This window comes from Rhinatrema bivittatum, chromosome 11, assembly GCF_901001135.1.
Source record: "Rhinatrema bivittatum chromosome 11, aRhiBiv1.1, whole genome shotgun sequence".
Classification (NCBI taxonomy): Eukaryota; Metazoa; Chordata; class Amphibia; order Gymnophiona; family Rhinatrematidae; genus Rhinatrema; species Rhinatrema bivittatum.
In genome coordinates, this window is record NC_042625.1 from 89,751,490 (window position 1) to 89,776,848 (window position 25,359).

Sequence of the window (25,359 nt, forward strand, 5' to 3'; positions counted from 1 at the left end):
TGGGGCCTGATTAAACTTCCGTCCTCCCCTCTCACAATATGTATAGTTGGTACGATCCAGCCCGCCTCCTCACGCCGTTCTGTGAGAAAGGGAGACAAACGCGACGGACGAGTCTATGAAATTAATAGGGCGGGGTGATACGATCAGCTGTGTTTTCGTACTACACATTTTATTGGATGTAAGTGAATTATTTTTTTCTGTTTGTGTAATGAAAATCTTTTGACGATATAGTATTGCTCCTGTATAATATGACAGTAAGGAGAGCTTTCGATGCTCATTGAAGAGCTGCGAACATTCCCCCCTCCTGGTTGGTAGTTTCCCATTTAATGACCCTATTTTATGGCGGGAGCGCGGGGTGAGCTCTCAGTCTCTGAGAGTTAGAGATGGGAAATGGATAGGTTGTATTGTTGGTTCTGTCCGTGGACTCGCTAGGCAGCCGCCCTATTTGCTTATTTTCTGACATTCATTCTCCTCAAGGGTCATTAGAGCTGGCAACCGTGATGTGCCTGTGCCCTGTATGCGCAGTCTTCCTTATTGGTTTGCCCATTTTTCCATATCTTGATCATTTAAAAAAAAACAAAAAAAATATTTTTAAAAGGCAATCAAGCAAAATACAAACACCGTATACTACAACACTCAAGAAGCCAGTGCATAATTTGAAGGCAGCTAAGACTGGTTTATACATAATGACCAATAACTACCTCCGATTCCCTCTGCCTTGCTCTCTGAAACTAAATTTAATTTTTTATTTCAGAGTTATGACTGGAAAGCCACATAATGGCTTGAGTTAAATACACAATAAATACATGTGTCACAAGAGCCTCCTGAACACATGACCAGCAAACCAGATCTGTCAGGCTCATGTACCCTACATCATCTGCACCTCTTCATTTGAAATCCTTGTACATGGATATTACCTGTTTTTGCCTGCTGCTGATTACCTCTTGTTTATACATTCAAACCATTTTCCTGCTGCTTTATTATACTGTCTGGTATTACGAGTATTGGAAAGAAAGTAAGGTGGGCAAAGGGAATAAAATATATACAAAGTAAATGTGGGCTGCAAGTCACACATATATTTTTTTTAATTGCCTCCTTTCTGAAAACAACAGTACAAAAATGTCAGCAGCGGTTATGAAAAGAGATGGCAGGAATTTGCATAGCAGGGACTGAAACTAAAATAATTGTCTAAATTGTGAAGAATTTAAAAAAAACTGAAACATTTTTAAGGAACATTGTTCACAAATGATTAGTATTCCTGTGTATAGGCCTACTTTCTAGAAAGATTTTCTCCCATTTTAAGTTTAAGAAAAAATGTTTAACTTAAAAAGGACCACAAACTGTGTTTACGTTAATATTTTTTATTTTAAAAAATTGTATATGCGTATTATATGTAGTGCATCTTAAGAAATTGCCATGCTGGGTCAGACCAAGGATCCATCAAGCCCAGCATCCTGTTTCCAGCAGATGCCAAACCAGGCCACAAGAACCTGGCAAGTACCCAAACACCAAGAAGATCCCATGCTACTGATGCAATTAATAGCAGTGGCTATTCCTTAAGTCCAAATGATGCAGTGCTCATTTGCCTTGGTGCAAATGGGGCATGGGAAAAAAGGTTAGCAGGACAATTAACTGGTTAAGATGATAATCCACATGATCTTAGTTATGGTGCGTGCGCAAAACCACCCTGTCATGATAAAACTTAGTATAAGGTGGATAAGTCAGTAAGGGGGTCATTTTCCAAAGGTATCGCACGCGAAAAGTCCCTTTTCGCGTGCGATACCTAGATCGGGGCAGGTTCTGGGCGGCATCCGCACCGGAAGGGGAGGCATCGGGGCGGACGCCGCGAAGACATTGCTGACGGCGAAAAGGTAAGGAGCCTTATCGCCATCAGTAACGCGGCCAATAGCAGCACCTTTCACGGTGATTCTCCTAACACAAAAAGGTCTAGGCGATGAACATATTAAAACATAAATATTAAAAGAATATGACAAAAGCTTAAAACATTTCAAAAAATAAGACAAAGCTGAGTAAAATATAATGCAATTGTAAGAGAGGGGGAAAATAGGCAAAAAGAGTAAACGATAAAAATAACTGAGCTTAAAAAACAAAGGTCTTAAGGAGTCCCTTAAGAGTCTTGACTGAATCACACTGGTGAATTTCTATTGGTAGGGAGTTCTGGGCCGGCCACCGAAAAGGAGCATTCTCTGGTGGTGTGCAAGCATACAACTCGTGGAGAAGGAACATCCAATAGTCCTAGCTGAGACGAACGCAAGGTTCTTGTAGGCTGGTAAAATTTGAATATTGCATTTGTCCAAGGGCAGGATTGATCGTTGATTAATTTGAATATGGTCATACTCAATTTTAATTTGACTCTTTCATGAATAGAAAGCCAGTGTAGTTCAATAGGGCCGGGTTTATATGCTCAAAATGTTTCAAAGCAGCGATGAGGCAGGCAGCTGAGTTATAATAACTGTAAAGGACGTAATGTTGAGTGAGGAAGACCAGTGTAGAAGCTATTGCAGAAATCAAGGATAGGAGAGAATAAATAAGGTGAGCATTCTAGATGGTGACCTGGGTTAGAAACTAATGGAGTGACAGGCAAGGGAGGTTGTCAGTGGAGTGCCGCAAGGATCAGTCCAGTATTGTTCAATATTTTCATAAGTGATATTGCGAAGACATTAAAAGGAAAAGTTTGTCTTTGTTCAGATGATACTAAGATCCACTACAGGGTGAACACTCCACATGGAATTGAAAAAATGAAGAATAATCTAAGAAAGCCTGAAGAGTGCTCAAGAGTATTGCAAGTAATGCATAAACAAATGTAGCATCCAGCATTTTGAGTCCAGAAATCCAAAAGGGCAATTCCTGGCAGGAGACTGAGGACTGATGTGCACCAAACTGGAGAATAATCATGGTGTGCTTCTATCGGATGATCTCAAGTTTGCAAAATAATATGACAAGTCAGTGACAAGAAGCAGAGACATTGGGAGAGGTAGAAAAAAGGTGATAATGCATCTATAGAATCATTGATGAGATTTATTTATTTATTTATTTATTTATTATTAAAGGCTTTTATATACCGACTTTCTTGATACAAATCAAATCAACTCGGTTTACAATGAACTAAGCAAAAAAAATATAATTAACCAATCAACAAGAGGTACGGAGCATACAGTTACATTATAACAAGGATGCCTTAACTTGGAATAAGAAATAAAGAAGGGGTGAACGGAAAGTAAATAAATAAAATAAATACTATATACAGAAGAGGGGGCAAGGAGCCAACCTCTTTAATAGATACTATGCATGAGAAAATTGAAAATTTGTTTACATAGGTGGGTGGTGGACAATTCTAAATTGTCCACCACCCACCTATATTGTCTAGATCTCATCTGTGTTAAGGTTCTGTCTGCTGTGCAGACTCCTCTTCACCAGGGGTCCTCAGCGAGCCCCGCTCCCAGCTGCACAAGTTACCTGTTCTCTGATCACCTGATGCTTCAGCCCCAGGTCTACTTAACTCAGCTTGTCCAGAGCCTCGTTGCCTCTTCATGGAGTTACTTCTGCTCTTTGAACTGGCTAGCCTTGTCTTGATACTCTACTTTGCCTTTTAGCCTATCTAGGCCTTCTGCCTTGCCTTGTGACTTACATGGACCTTCTGCATTGCTTCGTTATCATATCCGGGCCTCTTGACTTGGTCTGTAGTCCACTTTGGCCTCCTGCTTTGCACTGCAGCCTTCTGGGCCTACCTGTATATATTGGACCCTTCCAGTAGAACTGAGCAGATGAGGGATTTCAAGGTCTTTTCACCACCGGACCTTGAGGAGCCCATTCAGTGGGGTTCTGACGTGCCTCATCTGTGTTCACTGTTGCAGGTTGAAAGGAAGACGGCCAGGTTTATTGCTCTGAGGTTGCAAGCAAGAAGAATCAGGGTTGATGGCTCACTTATGGGCTTCATCTGTAATTGCGGTAAGCAGAGTAAATGTCCCTGGCATGGACCCAGTGGTTAAGTCTTTGCAGTTGTAAAACTGAATGGAAGGGTGTGGTTGTAGTATCATTATTGTAGCACCATGGTGGAAACAGTTTGTACAATTCAGTATTCTGTGCATCTGGAGTCAATTCAGTCATCTGCTTCTTGGCTTAGCAATGGGGGTGCAAGCTTTAGTGGATGAGGCGTGGATTCATTCTTTATCTCTTGCAGCAGCAGGCGTGGGCAGTTAATACTCGATGTCAGTTTGTGGTCTTGGCAACGCAATGCAGATCTGTTCAAAAGTACTTTGTATGTAAAAGCATATTGATCCGAATTGATGTAATATTTATACATCTTTTGATTAAGTGCTAGTATGTAAAATATAATTAGAACCTAGTTACCAAACTACAGTAAGAGTAAATTATATGTATTGGATTCAGAGTACAGAGAATTCATTTCTTTTTTTTCCGCCTCTGGCATACTTAAACCCATGAAAGTTTTCCATAGGGCTTTCATTTAATTGTTTGCAACTAACTCCAGTTAATTCAAGAACAGAGTCGAATCATAGTTGAATATAATTATGGCCTGGATTGGCCACTGTTGGAAACAGGATGCTGAGCTTGATGGACCCTTGGTCTGACCCAGTATGGCATGTTCTTATGTTCTTATAATTCTGTTTCTCTGTCTCTTTGGTTGAAAAACAACTTAAATGATGTTAGTATAATTATGTATAAGATGAACAATTAAAGTTGTGAAATAAACTATACATTTATGGAATCCGTCATTGCAACTTTATAATACAGCAAGAAAGGAGACTGCTTAGATAAAGTAGGAGACAAATTAGCTTCTATATATATATATATATTTCCTTTCTGTGTTCAGGCACAGATCAGAGTAGGCTAAGGATCTAGATAAGTATTTTTCCAGATCACAGCTGTAACTTAATTTCAGAACCTTTCTAGCCAATTGGCACAGTAAGTGTAAAGCAGGCAATTAAATAACCAAGAGAAAAGCTCAGATGTTCAAAATAGAATTAAAAAACATAGCTGAATTCCTGTTCTTATAATGCAAAAGATATTTAGGGCTTTTATTGCAAAATTTCAAAGCCTGGCGCGCACAAAAACCAGGGTATACACGTGTGGCCGGGCTTTGCGCACACCAAGCCGGCCATGTGTGTTTCTGCCGAAATGCACCAAAGTGTGGGGATCCTTGAAAAGGATGGGCTGCGGGGGGGTCTGGGTAGGACAGGGCTGACCGGGACGCACACATGTTATAAAATTGGCGCGTCCATGTGTGCGCACTGGGAACTGCGCGCACAGGGGTAGATTTTTATAAATTTGAGCACACGTGTACTTTTGTTTGCGCACCAGGCGCGAACAAGAGTACGCGGGATTTCAATAGATACGCGCGTAGCCATTAAAATCAGGGGTCGGCGCGTGCAAGGCTGTACAAAATCGGCAACCTGCGCACACCGAGCTGCGTAGCCTGCCTCCGTTCCCTCCGAGGCCGCTCCGAAATCGGAGTGGCCTCGGAGGGAACTTTCCTTCAGCCTCCCCCCACCTTCCCCTCCCTTCCCCTACCTAACCCACCCCCCCCCCGGCCCTATCTAAACCCCCACTACCTTTGTTGTACAAGTTACGCCTGCTCGAAGCAGGCGTAACTTGCGTGCGTTGGACCGGCCGCCGGCGCGTCAGGGTCAGGTCCGGGGGCTGGTTCGGAGGCCGCGGCCACGCCCCCGGAACGCCCCCGATGACGCGCCGGCCGCATCATGCCCCCCGGAACGCCCCCCAGGAAATCCCCGGGACTTACGCGCGTCCCGGGGTTTGCACGCGCCGCCGAGCCTACTCAACATAGGCTCGGCGCACGCAGGGGGAGTTTGGGTCAGGTTTTCGGGGGGTACGCGCGTACCCCTTTGAAAATCTGGCCCTTATGTTTTAAAATCTACCCCTTTGTGAATAAAGACATTTCTTTAAGAAGACGCTCTCTCAGATGTAGACACAGACTTAGAAAAGGAAAGTGACATTCCTTGCTGGGGAGGGGAAGACATTCCAACTTTCAGGTGCCATTTTGCCTAATGTATTGATATAGATAACATTTGCATATAATGCGAAAGATTTTTATGAGGTAGGCTTAATATAAATAAGTTGGAAGCAAAGTGGTATGTCTTTTATTTATTTATATTTTTTCACTGTGAGTTACAAGAAACCAAATTCCTGGGGTGTGGGGGGGCCATTGTTGTTTGGGTGCCATCTTAACTAACTAGATTTCAATATATTTCTGTACAAACTACATTTTTTGTATAAGAGAAGAGAGGAAACACTTTCAGATGAAAGAGGATTCATTCTTATGAATTTTTAAAGGCAGTGTTTCAGTCTTGAACCCCTGTGTGTATTCATATAAGCAGAGGTGAGGGAGGGTGCAGGTGTTTATATGGAGAATCCAAATAGATAAGGGGGATTGTTTCTAAAATGTGTCACTTAAATAGATTTAATTATTCTTATCAACCTAAAACTTGAGTTTCACACACACGCACACATTACGTTAACTAATTGGAAGCAGAATAATGAAAAACAAGGTAAACGCCTAATGTGTACTGGACCTGGCGGTATGTCTCAAAATATTTCATTTTTTTTTCATAACATTTGCCTTCTGTATAAAGAAGTTATCTTAAACAATGCATAACACTATTCTATTTTTCACATGTTTACTTTGTAAGAGAAAAAAACGATTTTAGTTCTCACTTCTTACCAAAAGTAAGTATAAGATAAGGAAATTACTAAGCACTGTGAAGGCCAATGAACTAATTAGTTTTCAATAACATAGCAGTAACGACTCTCCATTCTTTGAAGCAACTAATCATCACTTTCCAGGAGTCTAGCACATTATTACATGCATTTTACATTCAAAAACAATATCTTCAAAGTAGAAATATTTTCATGAGATGGAGGAAAGAAATGTTATTGCAGAGAAATGAGAGACAAACAAAACTGCAAACACCTGGAGCCTGGGAAGAGAAATGGGGTTACTAGAAAACACGGAATGCATTTGGACATTTTGTAATTAGGAATAGGCATTTTGAACAGAGCTATCATATTTACAGACATCACTGTTTTCCTATTAAGCATGGCCAGTGTAGAGAAGGAAAGAGGTTTGCCAGTGCTGGCCACAGACAAGAGCAAACAATCAGATAACAGTTTATCACTAGACAGGAGATTGCTTCTTTCTGTGCAACAAGATTTATGGTTTCCCAGAGTTTATGGGAAGAAAATCCAGGCTTTCATCATAAATGTATTATACCCCCTCCCCCCCAAAAAATGTATTTAAAGTTATTGTAAACATACCCTCTCTTACAGGCAAAACATGCACACTCAGGATGTTCTTACTATCAATAAAGAGATCAATCTCACAAATCCCAGGGACTGCCATCCAGAGGCTAAACAAATGACAACGAGGTACCTCCCAGGGACTGCCATCCTGTGGCTAAGGAGATTTCTCATACAACAATAGATCAATCCCACTAGTCCTGACTACCTACCAGGAAAGCCTGCTCAGTATCCTCAGATGTGGATTGTACCACTGATTGCTACTGCAATGGAACACCAACCTTCCAAATAAAAGAAAGATTGGCCTAGGCTCACTCAATTAAACAGTTAACTGTTGTCCCATTCAACTACCAAGGAAAGCCTGCCCACTGGACTGCACTCCACCTTATGTCCTAAATACCATGGAAAACCATACTAAATATGTGGTGGCAAGTGCCACCAGTAAACCAACTACAAAACAAAATAAGCACAAAATAAACTCCAAATAAAAGAGACATTTCCCTCACTCACTGTCTGTTGTAAAAATATCCAAATCAGGTGGGATCCTGCATGAGGGGAGAGGGAAAACAGGGGCTTCCCCCATCCAAAGAAGCAAGGCAAAGGACCAGCCTTCTGTTGCGCTCGGGGGTGGACCCATGGCCTGGGGCAAGGGTGGAATGGCTCCTGAAAGGAAAGAGGAGGTAACTGCCCCCAGGGGGCGGAGCACTGAAGGAGACATAGGCTAGGTAGAGCTTCACCACTGGAAGCCCAAGGTCACCCCAGGAGGAGCCCATAGGGACCCGGGCCGCTTGGACTTAGGTGGGCCTCACAGGGTCTCCTGGGAGAAGGATAGTCCGGCGTGCCCACAGTCACAGAAGGAGCGCGGTCAGGTTCGAGTTGGAGCAAGGAGAACCAGAACAGAGTTGGTGATGACAAGGCGAGGAACAGAGCCAGAATCTGGAAGCGTGGTCAGGCAGGCGAAAGGTCAATGTCCAAAGATCAGTCCGAGGAGTGGTCACCAAAGCAAGGGCAGATACCGGAGGTCAGATGTAGTCAAGGGCAAGCAGAGGTCTAGAGTAATAGTATTCAGGAAAGCCTAGGATATGAAGAGGATCCTTAGTTGAGAGGAAATTAAGATAAAGCCAGAGATCAAGTAGAGTCTGTGATATTACAGTAGGGAAGAATAATGGGCAGACTAGATGTTTTTGTGTACTGTCGGCTTATACACAAAGCAGTGAGCTAGACGGTTTACAGATTAAAAACATACATAATGAATGAAACATAAAAAAATGGTATCACACTATCAAATAGCAGTCTTGTTACCTAGGGGGATTTAGAAAAAAATGAAGGAACTCCCAAACTGAATACAGTTGTGGAGGAAAATAGATTTTTAAGTAAAAGTGGGAAAAATTGTTTGTCAAATGAGGGACAGTGGGTAAATATTGCGAGAGAGGATAGACCATATTCTCAGCAATAATCAGGTGCACAATTTAACAAAATAGGCTTTATGATGTCTTTGAATGGGATTTATTGTTCATTAGCTGGTATTCATTTGAGCTATGAGCAAGTCCTCCAGTTTCCCCACTTTCATGTCTTTCCTTGGCATCTGATAGGTCTTTGGGATCCTGCCTGTTACTTGTGTCCTGGATTGACCACTGTCGGTAAAAGGACGCTGGGCTTGATGACCTTTGGTCTGACCCAGTTTTGTTTTAAAATCCCTACACCTGTTTTCACTATCCCTCCACATGCTTTTTCCAGACCATAGTAACTGTATGCTGATACATAGACCTTCATGTTGGACACAGAGCATAGGAGACAATGGTGGCATTTTATTGATCACATGCAAGAAAGGATGAGCTTTGCCTGCATATCCATGTTATTTCAACTTCTTTTACTTAGGGGGAAGGAAATGTGTGTAAATACTGTTGTGCTCACTCCAAACCCTTTTGCCCTAGACCGTCTGGTATGTCCATAGCAGCTGGCAGGGATGTGCACGATATGTGATGCACTGGAATGTTGAGACACAAGTCAAAGCAAGCTGCTTCCAAACTCAAAGACATTGGTACATGTCCAGGAGACAGGCACTATGAAGGCTGTGCTTAGATGTAAAAGGCTGCACACACCTATCCAAACTCAGACATTGGAACATGTCCAGGAGACAGGCACTATGAAGGCCGTGCTTAGATGTAAAAGGCTGCGCACACCTATCCAAACTCAAAGACATTGGTACATGTCCAGGAGACAGGCACTATGAAGGCTGCGCTTAGATGTAAAAGGCTGCGCACACCTATCCAAACTCAGACATTGGTACATGTCCAGGAGACAGGCACTATGAAGGCCGTGCTTAGATGTAATAGGCTGCGCACACCTATCCAAACTCAAAGACATTGGTACATGTCCAGGAGACAGGCACTATGAAGGCTGCGCACACCTATCCAAACTCAAAGACATTGGTACATGTCCAGGAGACAGGCACTATGAAGGCTGTGCTTAGATGTAAAAGGCTGCGCACACCTATCCAAACTCAGACATTGGTACATGTCCAGGAGACAGGCACTATGAAGGCCGTGCTTAGATGTAAAAGGCTGCGCACACCTATCCAAACTCAAAGACATTGGTACATGTCCAGGAGACAGGCACTATGAAGGCCGCGCTTAGATGTAAAAGGCTGCGCACACCTATCCAAACTCAAAGACATTGGTACATGTCCAGGAGACAGGCACTATGAAGGCTGTGCTTAGATGTAAAAGGCTGCGCACACCTATCCAAACTCAGACATTGGTACATGTCCAGGAGACAGGCACTATGAAGGCCGTGCTTAGATGTAAAAGGCTGCGCACACCTATCCAAACTCAAAGACATTGGTACATGTCCAGGAGACAGGCACTATGAAGGCCGCGCTTAGATGTAAAAGGCTGCGCACACCTATCCAAACTCAAAGACATTGGTACATGTCCAGGAGACAGGCACTATGAAGGCTGTGCTTAGATGTAAAAGGCTGCGCACACCTATCCAAACTCAAAGACATTGGTACATGTCCAGGAGACAGGCACTATGAAGGCTGCGCACACCTATCCAAACTCAAAGACATTGGTACATGTCCAGGAGACAGGCACTATGAAGGCTGCGCACACCTATCCAAACTCAAAGACATTGGTACATGTCCAGGAGACAGGCACTATGAAGGCTGCGCACACCTATCCAAACTCAAAGACATTGGTACATGTCCAGGAGACAGGCACTATGAAGGCTGTGCTTAGATGTAAAAGGCTGCGCACACCTATCCAAACTCAAAGACATTGGTACATGTCCAGGAGACAGGCACTATGAAGGCTGCGCACACCTATCCAAACTCAAAGACATTGGTACATGTCCAGGAGACAGGCACTATGAAGGCTGCGCACACCTATCCAAACTCAAAGACATTGGTACATGTCCAGGAGACAGGCACTATGAAGGCTGCGCTTAGATGTAAAAGGCTGCGCACACCTATCCAAACTCAAAGACATTGGTACATGTCCAGGAGACAGGCACTATGAAGGCCGTGCTTAGATGTAAAAGGCTGCGCACACCTATCCAAACTCAAAGACATTGGTACATGTCCAAGAGACAGGCACTATGAAGGCTGCGTTTAGATGTAAAAGGCTGCGCAAACCTTTCCAAACTCAAAGACATTGGTACATGTCCAGGAGACAGGCACTATGAAGGCCGTGCTTAGATGTAAAAGGCTGCGCACACCTATCCAAACTCAAAGACATTGGTACATGTCCAGGAGACAGGCACTATGAAGGCCGTGCTTAGATGTAAAAGGCTGCGCACACCTATCCAAACTCAAAGACATTGGTACATGTCCAGGAGACAGGCACTATGAAGGCCGTGCTTAGATGTAAAAGGCTGCGCACACCTATCCAAACTCAAAGACATTGGTACATGTCCAGGAGACAGGCACTATGAAGGCTGCGCACACCTATCCAAACTCAAAGACATTGGTACATGTCCAAGAGACAGGCACTATGAAGGCTGCGCACACCTAGCTTTTATAGTCGTTCATCTTTTCTCAATCTGCTTATGGCTAAGTTCAAATAAAGTGTCAGAGTCATGAGCTGAGGCAACCCTTGCTTGGCCGTTTGGATGAGACTGAGAATTTGCAGTGAGGGAGGGCTTAAAGCCTCACCAAGCAGCCCCACTGGGGACATGAAACTATTTGGACCCTGACTAAACAGGGAGGATTAAATCTCCTATAAAAAATGAATATACATTTGGATTTATTTAGGTAGCAAAAATCTCAAATTGGCTATTTTCAAAACGTTCAACACTGGGGGCTTTTTTTGTTTGCAGGGCTGTGCCCTTTCAGTGTTTTTTCCTTTCTCTAAGTCTTGTCTCCCCTCCTTTTCAGTTCCTGGGTTCATAGCCTTTTTTTTTGCCTTTTGCCACATCAGACAGGCTAATGTCCTTTCACAGGCTGGAAACTGTTGAACGCAAGGATGCAGATTGCAAAAGCTTTGGCAGAAAACAAGGATCATGCAACAGAAGAATTTAGAGAATGGAGTTCGGTGGATGTCGGAGTGATGCAATAGTGGAACAAAGGTGACATCTAATGGTTAATTAGGATAATGCTTCTTCTGTTCAGTAGCTTTGAATTACAATATCATATCGATTAATTTAAAAATATTTAACTTTATCAACCAAGTTCCTTTGGCATGATTACCTCTTCCAATCCTTTGTCTCCTGTAGTCTACTTTTTCCACAAACAGACTTCTGTTTACCCTCATTGATTTATTTATAAAGATTTGATAATCTGCCTGAACCAAGCTGGTCTCGAGGTGGATTACAATCAGTTTATAATAGAATTCTTATACATTGACATTTATGATTATACTAAGCGTAAAAGGAAAATTTCAGGATGGGCGTAGAGAGTGGTAGGGGCAGATGAAATTCCAGGTGATCAACTAAAGGGGTAACAAGGCCGAGTAGCAGTAGAGATGCCTTCGGGAGCAGGAAGATGGAGCGTGCACTGGAAAAGGGTGTGTAGGTTACAAAAGACAAGCACCCGGTGCTTGGGGTTAAAAGAGAGGGAGTCCGGGGGAGAAGGATACAAGTTCTACTAATCAGGTCACTTAAAGGAACATAAGAACATAAGAAAATGCCATACTGGGTCAGATCAAGGGTCCATCAAGCCCAGCATCCTGTTTCCAACAGTGGCCAATCCAGGCCATAAGAACCTGGCAAGTACCCAAAGACTAAATCTATTCCATGTAACCATTGCTAATGGCAGTGGCTATTCTCTAAGCGAACTTAATAGCAGGTAATGGACTTCTCCTCCAAGAACTTATCCAATCCTTTTTTAAACACAGCTATATTAACTGCACTAACCACATCCTCTGGCAACAAATTCCAAAGTTTAATTGTGTGTTGAGTAAAAAAGAACTTTCTCCGATTAGTTTTAAATGTGCCACATGCTAACTTCATGGAGTGCCCCCTAGTCTTTCTATTATCCGAAAGAGTAAATAACCGATTCACATCTACCCGTTCTAGACCTCTCATGATTTTAAACACCTCTATCATATCCCCCCTCAGCCGTCTCTTCTCCAAGCTGAAAAGTCCTAACCTCTTTAGTCTTTCCTCATAGGGGAGCTGTTCCATTCCCCTTATCATTTTGGGTGCCCTTCTCTGTACCTTCTCCATCGCAATTATATCTTTTTTGAGATGTCGCAACCAGAATTGTACACAGTATTCAAGGTGTGGTCTCACCATGGAGCGATACAGAGGCATTATGACATTTTCCGTTTTATTCACCATTCCCTTTCTAATAATTCCCAACATTGTTTGCTTTTTTGACTGCCGCAGCACACTGAACCGACGATTTCAATGTGTTATCCACTATGATGCCTAGATCTCTTTCTTGGGTGCTAGCTCCTAATATGGAACCTAACATTGTGTAACTATAGCATAGGTTATTTTTCCCTATATGCATCACCTTGCACTTATCCACATTAAATTTCATCTGCCATTTAGATGCCCAATTTTCCAGTCTCACAAGGTCTTCCTGCAATTTATCACAATCTGCTTGTGATTTAACTACTCTGAACAATTTTGTATCATCTGCAAATTTGATTACCTCACTCGTCATATTTCTTTCCATATCATTTATAAATATATTGAAAAGTAAGGGTCCCAGTACAGATCCCTGAGGCACTCCACTGCCCACTCCCTTCCACTGAGAAAATTGTCCATTTAATCCTACTCTCTGTTTCCTGTCTTTTAGCCAGTTTGTAATCCACGAAAGGACATCGCCACCTATCCCATGACTTTTTACTTGCTTGGATATTGCTTTTGACATAAAGAGCTACTCCTCCCCCTTTTCTGTCCTTATCAAGTTATAGCCCAGGATGTCCATATCCAAATCATGAGGCTCTGAAGCAGATCTCTGTAACAGCAATTATGTTCAAGTCCATTTCCACCATTAAGGCCTGCAGGTCTGGGATTTTAATGCCCAGACTATGAGCATTTGTGGTCATAGCTTTCCAGCTTTTCTCTCTAAGACTGGCTGTTCTTCCTAGTCATCTTTTCTGCTATTTTGAGCTGATTGATATTGATATTTTCTTCTCCCCGTTCCTGTATTGCTTGGGGTGACATGGCAAACATTAAATATATCCCATGCTACTAATGCCAGTAATAGCAATGGCTATTTCTTAAGTTAACTTGATTAATAGCAGTTTATGGACTTCTCCTCCAGGTACTTATCCAACTGTTTTTTAAACCCAGCTACACTAACTTCCCTAACCACGTATAGCATCATTAAAGTGCTTAATAATCGGAGCCTCTTATGTAGTGAAGAGCAGTGTCAAGTGCTTTGTGGTTTTCTGTATAAACTGCTGTAATAAAAATTATTTTTTAATGGACTGTGTGATCGATGCTTATTTGAACTAAACTGCCCTATCTTTACTTTCTTCCATCTCTTTGGCTTTTTTTCCCCCTTTCTCGATTTCCTACAGCAATGGACAAGAGGAGCGAACTCTTAATAAGAGGGAGTCATAAGGCTGTATCTTAGATCTTGAACAGGACTTTTTCCGTCAACTGTTAATCAGTCTTCATCTGTGCTAGGAGCTGCAGCTGCAGACCTTGTGGAAGTGACAGACAGCGCCTGATGGCTGGGAACATTTATTCCAGACTCGTCAACATTTGCCACATGACTCTAAACTGAGTGGTCGATCAACACAGCCTGGAACTCAGGTATACTTAGGGTGAAAAACATCAGAATAGAAGTTCTTTGCAACATTTTCTTATATTGTCAATTCCTAGTGTTTTATATCTTCTTTGTGCTTTAAAATCTCAATGGAAAATGCCTTTATAAGACCCTCTGGCAGACCCTACCAAAGCCTTATAAGGGAGACTGTAAAATGTGTTCCTCTTTTGGTCCCAATGTCCCGAGGAAGTCAATGTCTGGTCGCCTTAAGCAATGATTTAGTGTTATCTATTTTCCCCCCTTAACTGCCTTCTGTCATAATGCTTAACATTTCTATAGCACTACCAGGCTTACATAGCACTGTACAATAGTGATAAATATTCAGGTATGATAAGTCCATGCCCCAAAGATCTTACTAACAGGTGACTTTTCAATGGAGTTACACGTGATAATGTAACATACTATCATAGCAATTTTGAAAAGTCATATATGCATTTAAAGTGCACTTACGTGGGTAAATTCTATAGACTATTCAATGGCATTTATTGTAGCAATTTACACTTACATGTGTAAAGTGCATATACACCTGTAAAACCCAGTTTTAAACATGTAAATTCTTTTGAAAATCAGGCCCTAACTGGGTACCTGAGGCATCAGGAGCTAGTGACTTATCCAAGGTCACAAGGAGTGTTACTTAGAGAACTGGGATTTGAGCCCTAGTTCTCAGCCTATTGCTCTAACCACTAAGACCACGCCATCATAGCAATGAATATTCCCAAGCCTTCGGATTTTTTAGTGCATTTCAACATGGAAAAAGTTTATAGGGGTTGGTTCAATGTATTCATTCATGCGGAGGCTGAATACCTTCCTCTAGTATTGCAACAATCAGACCTATTAGTAAAAATTTGTAACTTATCATTAAATTCATCCATTGTACCTGAAGACTGGAGGATAGCAAATGTAACCCCAATATTTAAAAAGGGCTCCAGGGGCGATCCGGGAAACTACAGACCGGTTAGCCTGACTTCAGTGCCAGGAAAAATAGTGGAAAGTGTTCTAAACATCAAAATCACAGAACATATAGAAAGACATGGTTTAATGGAACAAAGTCAGCATGGCTTTACCCAGGGCAAGTCTTGCCTCACAAATCTGCTTCACTTTTTTGAAGGAGTTAATAAACATGTGGATAAAGGTGAACCGGTAGATATAGTATACTTGGATTTTCAGAAGGCGTTTGACAAAGTTCCTCATGAGAGGCTTCTAGGAAAAGTAAAAAGTCATGGGATAGGTGGCGATGTCCTTTCGTGGATTGCAAACTGGCTAAAAGACAGGAAACAGAGAGTAGGATTAAATGGGCAATTTTCTCAGTGGAAGGGAGTGGACAGTGGAGTGCCTCAGGGATCTGTATTGGGACCCTTACTGTTCAATATATTTATAAATGATCTGGAAAGAAATACGACGAGTGAGATAATCAAATTTGCAGATGACACAAAATTGTGCAGAGTAGTTAAATCACAAGCAGATTGTGATAAATTGCAGGAAGACCTTGTGAGACTGGAAAATTGGGCATCCAAATGGCAGATGAAATTTAATGTGGAAAAGTGCAAGGTGATGCATATAGGGAAAAATAACCCATGCTATAATTACACGATGTTGGGTTCCATATTAGGTGCTACAACCCAAGAAAGAGATCTAGGTGTCATAGTGGATAACACATTGAAATCGTCGGTTCAGTGTGCTGCGGCAGTCAAAAAAGCAAACAGAATGTTGGGAATTATTAGAAAAGGAATGATGAATAAAACGGAAAATGTCATAATGCCTCTGTATCGCTCCATGGTGAGACCGCACCTTGAATACTGTGTACAATTCTGGTCGCCGCATCTCAAAAAAGATATAATTGCGATGGAGAAGGTACAGAGAAGGGCTACCAAAATGATAAGGGGAATGGAACAACTCCCCTATGAGGAAAGACTAAAGAGATTAGGACTTTTCAGCTTGGAGAAGAGACGACTGAGGGGGGATATGATAGAGGTGTTTAAAATCATGAGAGGTCTAGAACGGGTAGATGTGAATCGGTTATTTACTCTTTCAGATAGTAGAAGGACTAGGGGACACTCCATGAAGTTAGCATGGGGCACATTTAAAACTAATCGGAGAAAGTTCTTTTTTACTCAACGCACAATTAAACTCTGGAATTTGTTGCCAGAGAATGTGGTTCGTGCAGGTAGTATAGCTGTGTTTAAAAAAGGATTGGATAAGTTCTTGGAGGAGAAGTCCATTACCTGCTATTAGGTTCACTTAGAGAATAGCCACTGCCATTAGCAATGGTTACATGGAATAGACTTAGTTTTTGGGTACTTGCCAGGTTCTTATGGCCTGGATTGGCCACTGTTGGAAACAGGATGCTGGGCTTGATGGACCCTTGGTCTGACCCAGTATGGCATTTTCTTATGTTTCTTCTTTTCTTTCTTCTTATGGAGGAAGGGAGTGCGGGGAGGAGTCGTACATGATATTCTGTTGAAAATGGCAAGAACCTGAAGAGGTTCAGATCATTTTCAGTATGGTAGTTTTGGGGAAGTCCAAGAAAATCCAGGAAAATGCAGGGTTTTCACTTTTTTTTACTCCCCCCGGGATGCAGTGTTTTCTGTTTTATGGCTGGGTCCCAGTCCAGTGAGAAAGTTACTGCATGTGGGGGCGGAGAGAGGGTGCCGGAGCATAAGACTCGTTCCTTATACAGGGATCCGCCCCTTGCCAACTGCAGTTCCTTAATTCATTCACTGACTGAGCATATAGGAATCAAACTGAAAAGCTACCCCGCACCTTTAAATAACAACTGCTCCTCTCACAGTCAGCAACACATGTTCCTGCCACCCCCTGGCTCCGTTACAAAATAAACCAGACTGCAAAATAGAATGGAACCTGCCCCTGCTTCACCCTATCCACTGCTGCAAGACAACGTCAGTGCAGACTTCTTTTTTTTTTAATTGAACATTTTTATTGACGATTTCAATAAATGAGAGCGTACAACAACAGAGAATAAGTCTGATATAAATACATAATAAAATATGAAAAGCACTCCCATAAAACTCAAAAACCTCCCCCCCCCCCCGAGTCCCTCACCATCAGATATATCATAGCTTACATCATGTTATCCCCATGGTAATAGGCAAATCAAAAGGATCCATTACCCAGATCCAACGGCTGCAAAACAAGACTTGGAACTTGGTTAAAAGACAAGAAAAGCAAAAGAATAGAAAAAAAGAAAAGATTGTAAACAAGACGTACAGTTCAAGGATCGCCAAGGAAATGAACATTATTGCAGGCAAATGTATTCATGAAAGGCCCCCACACTGCTTTAAAGGATGCCATGCGATTGTTCCAAACTGCCGATAGTGAGGCTAAACGGCAAGAAAGAAGCAATCGGTCATGGACCTGAGAAAACGAGGGAGGATTCACCTTAGCAATCCAGCAACATGCTGCAATAAAAACTTGTAAACAAAAACGATGTTGATGGTTATTTAACTCAGGGGAAGGCAGATTTAATAAAATATTTTCTGCCCTAGGAACTATCAGTGTCAGCCATTCAGTAACCTCCAGCCAGAAAGGAAATATTTTAGCACGTGGCCACCAAAGATGAAAAAACAAGCCTACGGAGCCAAAGTCTCGCCAACATAAGTCAGAGTTGTGCAGCGGCGGATTCCCGATGAAGACCGGCCCGGGGATTCACCGCCCAGGCCGGCCCAGGAGTTACCACGTGGTCTGCCGAGTGCAGCTCTGTCACGGCCGCGCTCGGCAGACCACGTGACTAGCGCGACCGGCCCACCGGGGGATGTCCGATCCCCCGATAGGCCATCCGTCCCTGGTGTTGTGGGTATAATCTATGCAACTTTACTGGCGTGATATGCCAACAGTACAAAAGCTTAAAGCAATTCTCCTGCAATTGAGCAGAGATAGAACACTTCCGAGCATAAAGACAATGTCCCATTCATCAAGAGAGATGCCCCAAGATCTATATCCCACTTTCTTATATGTAAAAAAAGGGTCTGACACCAGGCCATTAAGGAGCATATATATTTTAGACACTTGGCCACGGATGGTGTCGGCTTGGACACAAACATTTTCAAACATAGACTGACTCCCTCGCAAAGTATTAAGTCTTTGCTGAAGGCCCAGGAAATGGTTAACCTGAGCATAGGTTAAGAAATCTACAGAGCCCAAAGGGTACAACTGCCCAAGTGCAGTCATTGTGACTAAACTTCCCTGTACAAATACATGCCCAATGGTGATAATCCCAGCTTCCTTCCAAGCATTAAAAAGGGGTGAGTGGTAACCCATTGGAAAGTGAATATTATGAAAAAGCGAGGACTGAAAAAAATAGCTATAGGGACCCACTGATTTATTCTTCCACTGGGCCCAAGCCTGCAAAGTGGTTCAGAGATAAGCACTTCGATGGAAGCCATGAGGAGCAGGGTTGCCAAGGGAAGGCTCGAATGGGCATCACTCCCAACATTGCTTGTTCAATGGTCACTCATTATTTTACATATTTAAGCTTATAAAAATCTATAAGCACCCTCACCTGTGAAGCAGCATAGTAGCAGGACAGATTGGGAACCCCAAGGCCCCCTCTACCTTTGGGCTGGGAATGAACCAGATGGGATATCTTCAGAGTACATCACCTCCAAATGAAGTCAAAGGCTTTCTTCTGCCAGGAGTGAAGAAGTGCAGCGGTAATGAAAATAGAGAGGATAATAGATAAATATAATAATCGAAGAAGAATATTCATTTTGATTATGAGATTTTTTCATAACTGGATATTTTCAGCAAGGTTTCGGGCTTTAAAGTAAATCTAGACAAGTCTGAACTATTAAATGTTAATTTAGCAGATTCAGATGTGTCCATCATAAAACAGCAATTCCCATTTCACTGGGCCAAATTGTGCCTTAAATATTTGGGGGTACACACTGGGGCTCGCACTTCTGAACTCTTTAATCTCAATTATACTCTAGTGTTAAAAGCTATAGATAGAGAAGTATATATATTGTTAAATATTTAATTCTTAAGCAGGAATTGATAAAGTATTCTTGTGGGTATGTTTGATATACTGTTAGATTTTTGTCATCATTTTAAGAATTTATTAATTTAATTTTAAATAATCAATATTTTTTATCAATATCTGAGATCTTAATTAAGGATTAAAAAAGTTTTTATTTTGTGATAATGACTTTTTAATATTTATAAGATCTTAAAGATGTTGCTAATTTGAGTGTTGTTTTTAGATATTATTGTTAATTTATGTTTGGTTTGTTTGTAGCCCCTGAGGCAGCGGTTTTTGAACCGCGAAACTCGGCCTGAGTCGGGCGATTTTTGAACACGTCTCTGCTTAATAAACATTTGGAAAAAGATCAGGCATCTATTGTTTGTGTTTATCCTTACGGCTATCATAGATCACCTACCTCTTTGTTTTCTTGGACCTCTGTTATTGAGGCCCACAAATCTGCTTTATATTGTTGCATGTCTTCACGAAGTTCCAGGAACCACTCCAGTAATTCCGGCCTCGACAGAAAATCCGGCTGTTGTATGTCAGGGGAAATGGAGGAGGGCATACCCGCTAGATCGCAGTCAACAGGATTCTCAGCCAAAGCTGCGGCCTGATCAGTGTCACTGCTGATTAGCTTGGGCGCGTGTTTGCTGTAAGAAAAGTGTTTCAAATCTGCCATTTTCCTCTTAGACGCCATGCAAGAGAATTATATACAAGATCACCTTCCAAAATTAGGAAAAATAGTAGCAAAAAACGCTGTGTCGTGTTGGTTGTAGAAATGAGAGGTGAGGAGCTCCCAAATTAAGCGGCAATCTTGGTTCATGCCAGTATAGTGCCCCCCCTCCCCCCCAGTGCAGACTTTTTACCCTGCCCCTCCCCCATCAGTCTCCTATTAATAAAGCTAGAAGATGGCAGTGACAGATGTAAACAGATGCCATCCCTAGGCACTGTTGGTGCTGCCATGAACCACTCAGCCCCACCCTCTCCTTGCCATACACTTTGCCCTCCCCCTCCCTCCCAACTCCACCCGACCTGCAGTAACACGATGCTCAGATTGGAGAGGGGAAGGGGCCTGAGACCATAGGGTTAGCCCCTACACTTACTGCAGTCTGAGGATTGCATTGCTGGAATGGTCCAAGGGAAAAGGGTGGGAGTGGTGGTTTCGGAGGCCCGGGGCAGGATTGGTAGTCTGCAGGGTGAGGCAAAACATTTGTTGCCCCAGGCACAGCCTAGTAGGCCTGCGCATAAATCCAGGCCTGGAAGGAGGAAGAGAGGCCAACGTTGGGATCTTCAGGATGCCTCTGCTAGCCAGGCCCAAGGCCTTGTGGCTTCGATGTGGAGGCTCCCCAGTCTGGTTATTGTCCTCAGGAAATGCTTTCAAATTCAGGTCCGTTTCCAGCTACTTTCCACCTGGTGACCTTTTGGTTCATCTGATCTGCCTATTGCATCACCACAGACCCTGCCTCGTCTCCTGCCTTCCGTGTCCTTACCTCCACCCTCTGTCTCTGTCACAGGCTTGCTTGAATTCTGCCTGTTTGTCACCACCTCTGCTGATGGGCAGTACCAGGCACCCACTGCCCTCTCGTTAAAGAAGTATTGCCTCAAATTTCCTCTCAGCTTCCCTCCTTCCAACGTCACCTTGACCACATTGCCCTTGAGTTGGGTTTTCGTGTGTGCGCCCTGCAGTTAGGACCTTCTGATTTTGTTACCTGGGTTCACTCTTACATAAAGTTGGAGCAGTGTCTGTGGGAATTGTGCATCTGTCTGTTATCAGTAACCCATGACTTGAACAGGCAGCTATAATTAACCTGCCTCTTTGCCAGGCCTCCCCCTCCCCTCTTGTTGCCAGCGGTTACAAGGGCGAGCCTAGATGAGTCCGCTGGAATTGGGTAAGGAGCGCTGTTTGTGACTCGGGTCCCAGGAAGAATTTGGAAGCAGAGTTGGACCATGTGAGTCTGTTGCTGTTTCTGCTGTTGTTGTTGTGTTATCTGAGCACCTTCAGAGCTCCCCAAATGAAACCCATCCCTTCTTCCCTAGACCTGTCCGGCCTTGGCTTTCTGGGAACTTTGTGAAATGGGCAGCTGGATGTAACTAAATCTGCTCCGCGGGGCTTTTCCTCCTCCAGGAAGAGAATTGCCGCAGTGCCATTTACCCCCTGCTCGGGACTCTCTGTCAGTCCCAGAGTCAGAAGTCGGCCTGGTGCAGGGTTAATATGCAGATGGAAATGCGACTGTGCAAACTGACTTTGCACTTAATTGCACACCTATAGTGTTTGTGTGCGTGTGTGGTCAGGGGGGTAACTTTCAAAGCCATTTACACAAATAAAACCTGGTTTATTGCACATAAATGGCCGTACTAAAATAGCCCGGGGCTGAGTGCCTGGTTCTGCGCAAACGTTTACACAAATTGAGCAGGTGGAGATAGCGCCTGCGCACTTAGGAGGTAATTTTCAAAGGAGATAAACGCGTAAATGTAAGATATTATCGTAGAAATTTCAAAAGCGATTTACTTGAGAAAAGTTCATGTACACGTGAATATCCTATGGACAATTCAATGGCCTATATTGTAGCAATTTTCAAAAGCCCGCTTACACAGGCGTAAAATCCAGCTTTACGCTTGTAAATCCTTTTGAAAATTACCTCATACTTTTCTGATTTTGAAAAGTACGCGAGTAATTTGCACCCTACGAAGAGGAAGTGTAACTTTTACGCGAGCGAATGTGTGCACGTGCCCGGCCATTTACCCGACTACTTTCAATGCGCGCGCAGGAGCGCAAGTTCACTTTGAAAATGCACAGCGAAGTCTGCGCGTTCGATGTAGAAGCAGACTTCACCTCTCTGCAAGTCATTTGAAAATGGCCCTCCATACGCACAAAACATGCATAATTAGCACTGAATCGTTAAGTACCCACTCCTGATAGAAACCCAGAAAGTGACAGAAAACCAAGACCTCCAGGCCCTTCTAATTTGTGTTCATTTATATTTTAAATATTTGTTGCCCGCTCATTCCAGTGCTCATCCGACCATTCCTCCCCCGACTGACCTCAGTGCCAGAGACCCCCTGCCCCATCTCTGGCTTTACGCTTGTTCACCCTCCACTCAGGATTTTCTCCGCTCGGCCCTCGCCTTCCTGAATTCTGATGGCGCCTTTGCCCTTCCACGCATCCACCGCTCTTGCGGTGAAGAAACGCATCATCTACTCTGTCCTCTATGTGCCGTCTCTGGTTTCCCGTTCCAGGAAAGCAAAAGGGAAGCCCAGGCTGCCACAGTTTCAGAGGTGCTCAGCCGGTTCAGTTTGGCTCAGGCTCAGCTTGTTACAGTTTTGAACGCAGCAATCTGGCGCTGTGATGTCATCGCTCAGCGAGCATTGCCGCAGCCACCTCCCTATTGGTTCAAAGCTCAGAGGGTGTGCACAAAGTTATGTATTTCAATTTATTCGGGGTTTGGTTTTTTTTTTGTCTTTAAATCTCCATTTCCTTCTTTGTCATATTTGTGTAATGAAAACGTATATTCCGAGGAATGACCTGGTTATCTGACTGTTAAATACAGATTGTTTAAAATGTTCAGGCCCGAATGCCTCGCTTATCCATAGCGTGTGGGAATGTCCTCCGGCAAATCCGTTTTGGGAAGCAGTGCTTAGAGGATTGAAGGTCCAGCTCCCATGCAGGGCGTCATTGTGTCTGTTGGGTCTGGAGCTAACGTAAATTTGTGGGGAGCCAGGAGATTGAGATTTATCAATAAAGGCCTGGCGATTGCAAAGAAATGTATAGGATGTTTGTGGCATGCAGACTTGGTAGACCTGCTCCCCTTGGATTATGAATCCTGGTTACTCAGGCCTCAGGTCTACTAAATCATTTCTGAAGGTGTGGGTGCTTTCCTTAGGAGGCTGCCACGTGAGATTCAGAGTAAATCAAGAGTATAAAGGATGTAATTGATATGTCGCCCCGAGGAATAGGAGATTATTAATGTTTACTGCTTGTGATCTTATGTGTGTGTATTATCTCTCTCTCTCTCTCTCTCTCTATATATATATATGTAAATGTGTATGTATATGTAGATGAATATATATATATATATATGATATTACATTATTGTTTGTAATAATGAAAACTTGGGCTTGTCAGTCATAGCTGTCTTATTGTGTTGCATGTTACCTGCCAATAAAGAAATTTATACCAAAAAAAAAAAGGTTCCAAGTGATTTTACTAATTATGCATTCAGGTTTTCTTTTGATTTTTGCCCAGCAGATTCCTCCTCTTTTGGGCCTCCTCTTCAATCAGAACAGGTCTCTATTGGGATACGTTGCCAGAAATTTTAATTTGCAACTACCTAGGGTTTATTCCCATTTTTTATCCTCCGTCGAGCCCAGTCTGTGGGGTAGGATGGGGTGGAAATTAGGACAATGGCCTCAGGCCTTGCAGTCCCAGGGGCTCCAGGTTAGCCCTGACATCACTCGAGAGGACCAGCAGCGGCACACGCAGCTGAGATATCAGCCCTGGGACAGGAGTTACACTTTCCCCTCTCCTCCTCCACCCGTGGATCACCATGGGCTCCCCACCGCACCAGGGTCAGCCTGCGTCACAGCAACAGTCCTTGGCCCAGGGCTTGCAGATGGAAGCTTCTTGCAGAAATCAGCCACGTGTCAGGATCAGGGGCAAGATGGCGGCGTAGCCAGGTACGGACGCGCTGAGCTCCGATTCTTGCAGAATATTTCTTTACAGTGCCCGCTAAAAGGAAAGGCAAACTCCGAATCTTTCCTTCGGATTCGGAGGTTATGGCTACCCAGCGTTTAATAACTTCGTATGTACCTGGAAAGACCGCTGAGACGGGAGGAGAGAGCTCCGCTGTGGGGTCCACCAAGGAAGCGTTGGCCCTACCTGGAGAAATCACACTTACTCCCCCGGATCCTCGAAGACCCGAAATCACTCCACTTCCCGAGAGCCCCCAGGCAGCGGAGTCGCAGACCCATGACGCGGCAAGTGCGACTCTAGCAGGAGGAGGCCAGAGGGCGGAGGACGCTGAAGCTCCGTTACAACCCTCAGAACGCCTGGAAATCTCAGGAGTTGACTATCTGAATCCTGTGCCTCCAGCGTCTACTCCGACCCGGGAGAGGGTAACTGCGGAGTTTGAAGGAGCGACGACTGTCCCAGGACAGGAGGTTTTACTGGCTGGACTATCTCCGGTGGCGAAAGTGGGTGAGTCAAAATTCAGACCCCGTTTTCAGATGCCCGGTAAGCCAGAAAGAATAACTCTGGAAGCGATTTGGGATATAATGGCAGCATTAGTGAAATCGATCGGGGAGTTTCAGGATAACTTGGAAGGTGTGGAACATAAATTGGACATTTTCAACACTCAGCTACAAGAATTTAAGCCAAGACTGGAAACAGTGGAGGCTGAAACGGGGAAATCTCGAGAATGCAATGTTAAAATGATAAAAGACTTAAATGTGGTATCTAGAAGATTGGAACATCTAGAAAACTATTCACGACATCTGAATCTGAGATTTTTAGATTTCCCAAAAATTGTTGAAGAACTTCCTTATATTACTCTTAAGAAGTATTTCATAGACGTGTTGAAATTTCAGGAGGAAGAAATTCCTTCAGTAAATAAATTATATTATCTGCCTGTGTCCACAAGAAATAGAGAAATGCAACAAGTTGATATGAATAAAGGGAATTTGACTTAAGTTCTTGGAGGACTCAGCCAGTGAATATTGTGAGTGCGCTACGCTTATGGTATCTTTTATAATTGAAAAAGATATAACTGAAATTATGAAAAGATACTTTAGAAATGTAGATCTCCGATTTCGGGGATCGCAGATACGTGCATTTCCAGATTTCGCTCCTGTTACTCAAGACAGGAGA

At 43.3% G+C, this 25,359-nt stretch overlaps 2 long non-coding RNA genes across 4 annotated transcripts; one reads left to right on the forward strand and one right to left on the reverse strand.

Annotated features, from left to right (window-relative positions):
- Positions 1-72: 72 nt before the first annotated feature.
- Positions 73-19,806, forward strand: LOC115100914. 3 transcript variants are annotated; one of them, XR_003859209.1, is made up of 4 exons: positions 117-178; positions 3,876-3,969; positions 14,268-14,505; positions 19,770-19,806. It is a non-coding gene; the product is annotated as an uncharacterized LOC115100914 (long non-coding RNA). The 3 variants fall into 3 exon arrangements; XR_003859210.1 differs by lacking the exon at positions 117-178 and adding an exon at positions 2,518-3,006; XR_003859211.1 differs by lacking the exon at positions 3,876-3,969 and having other exon boundaries at positions 73-178.
- LOC115100913 lies at positions 17,606-21,227 on the reverse strand. Its single transcript, XR_003859208.1, has 3 exons — positions 20,987-21,227; positions 19,912-20,146; positions 17,606-19,160 (listed from the first exon to the last, which is right to left on the reverse strand). It is a non-coding gene; the product is annotated as an uncharacterized LOC115100913 (long non-coding RNA).
- Positions 21,228-25,359: the final 4,132 nt, after the last annotated feature.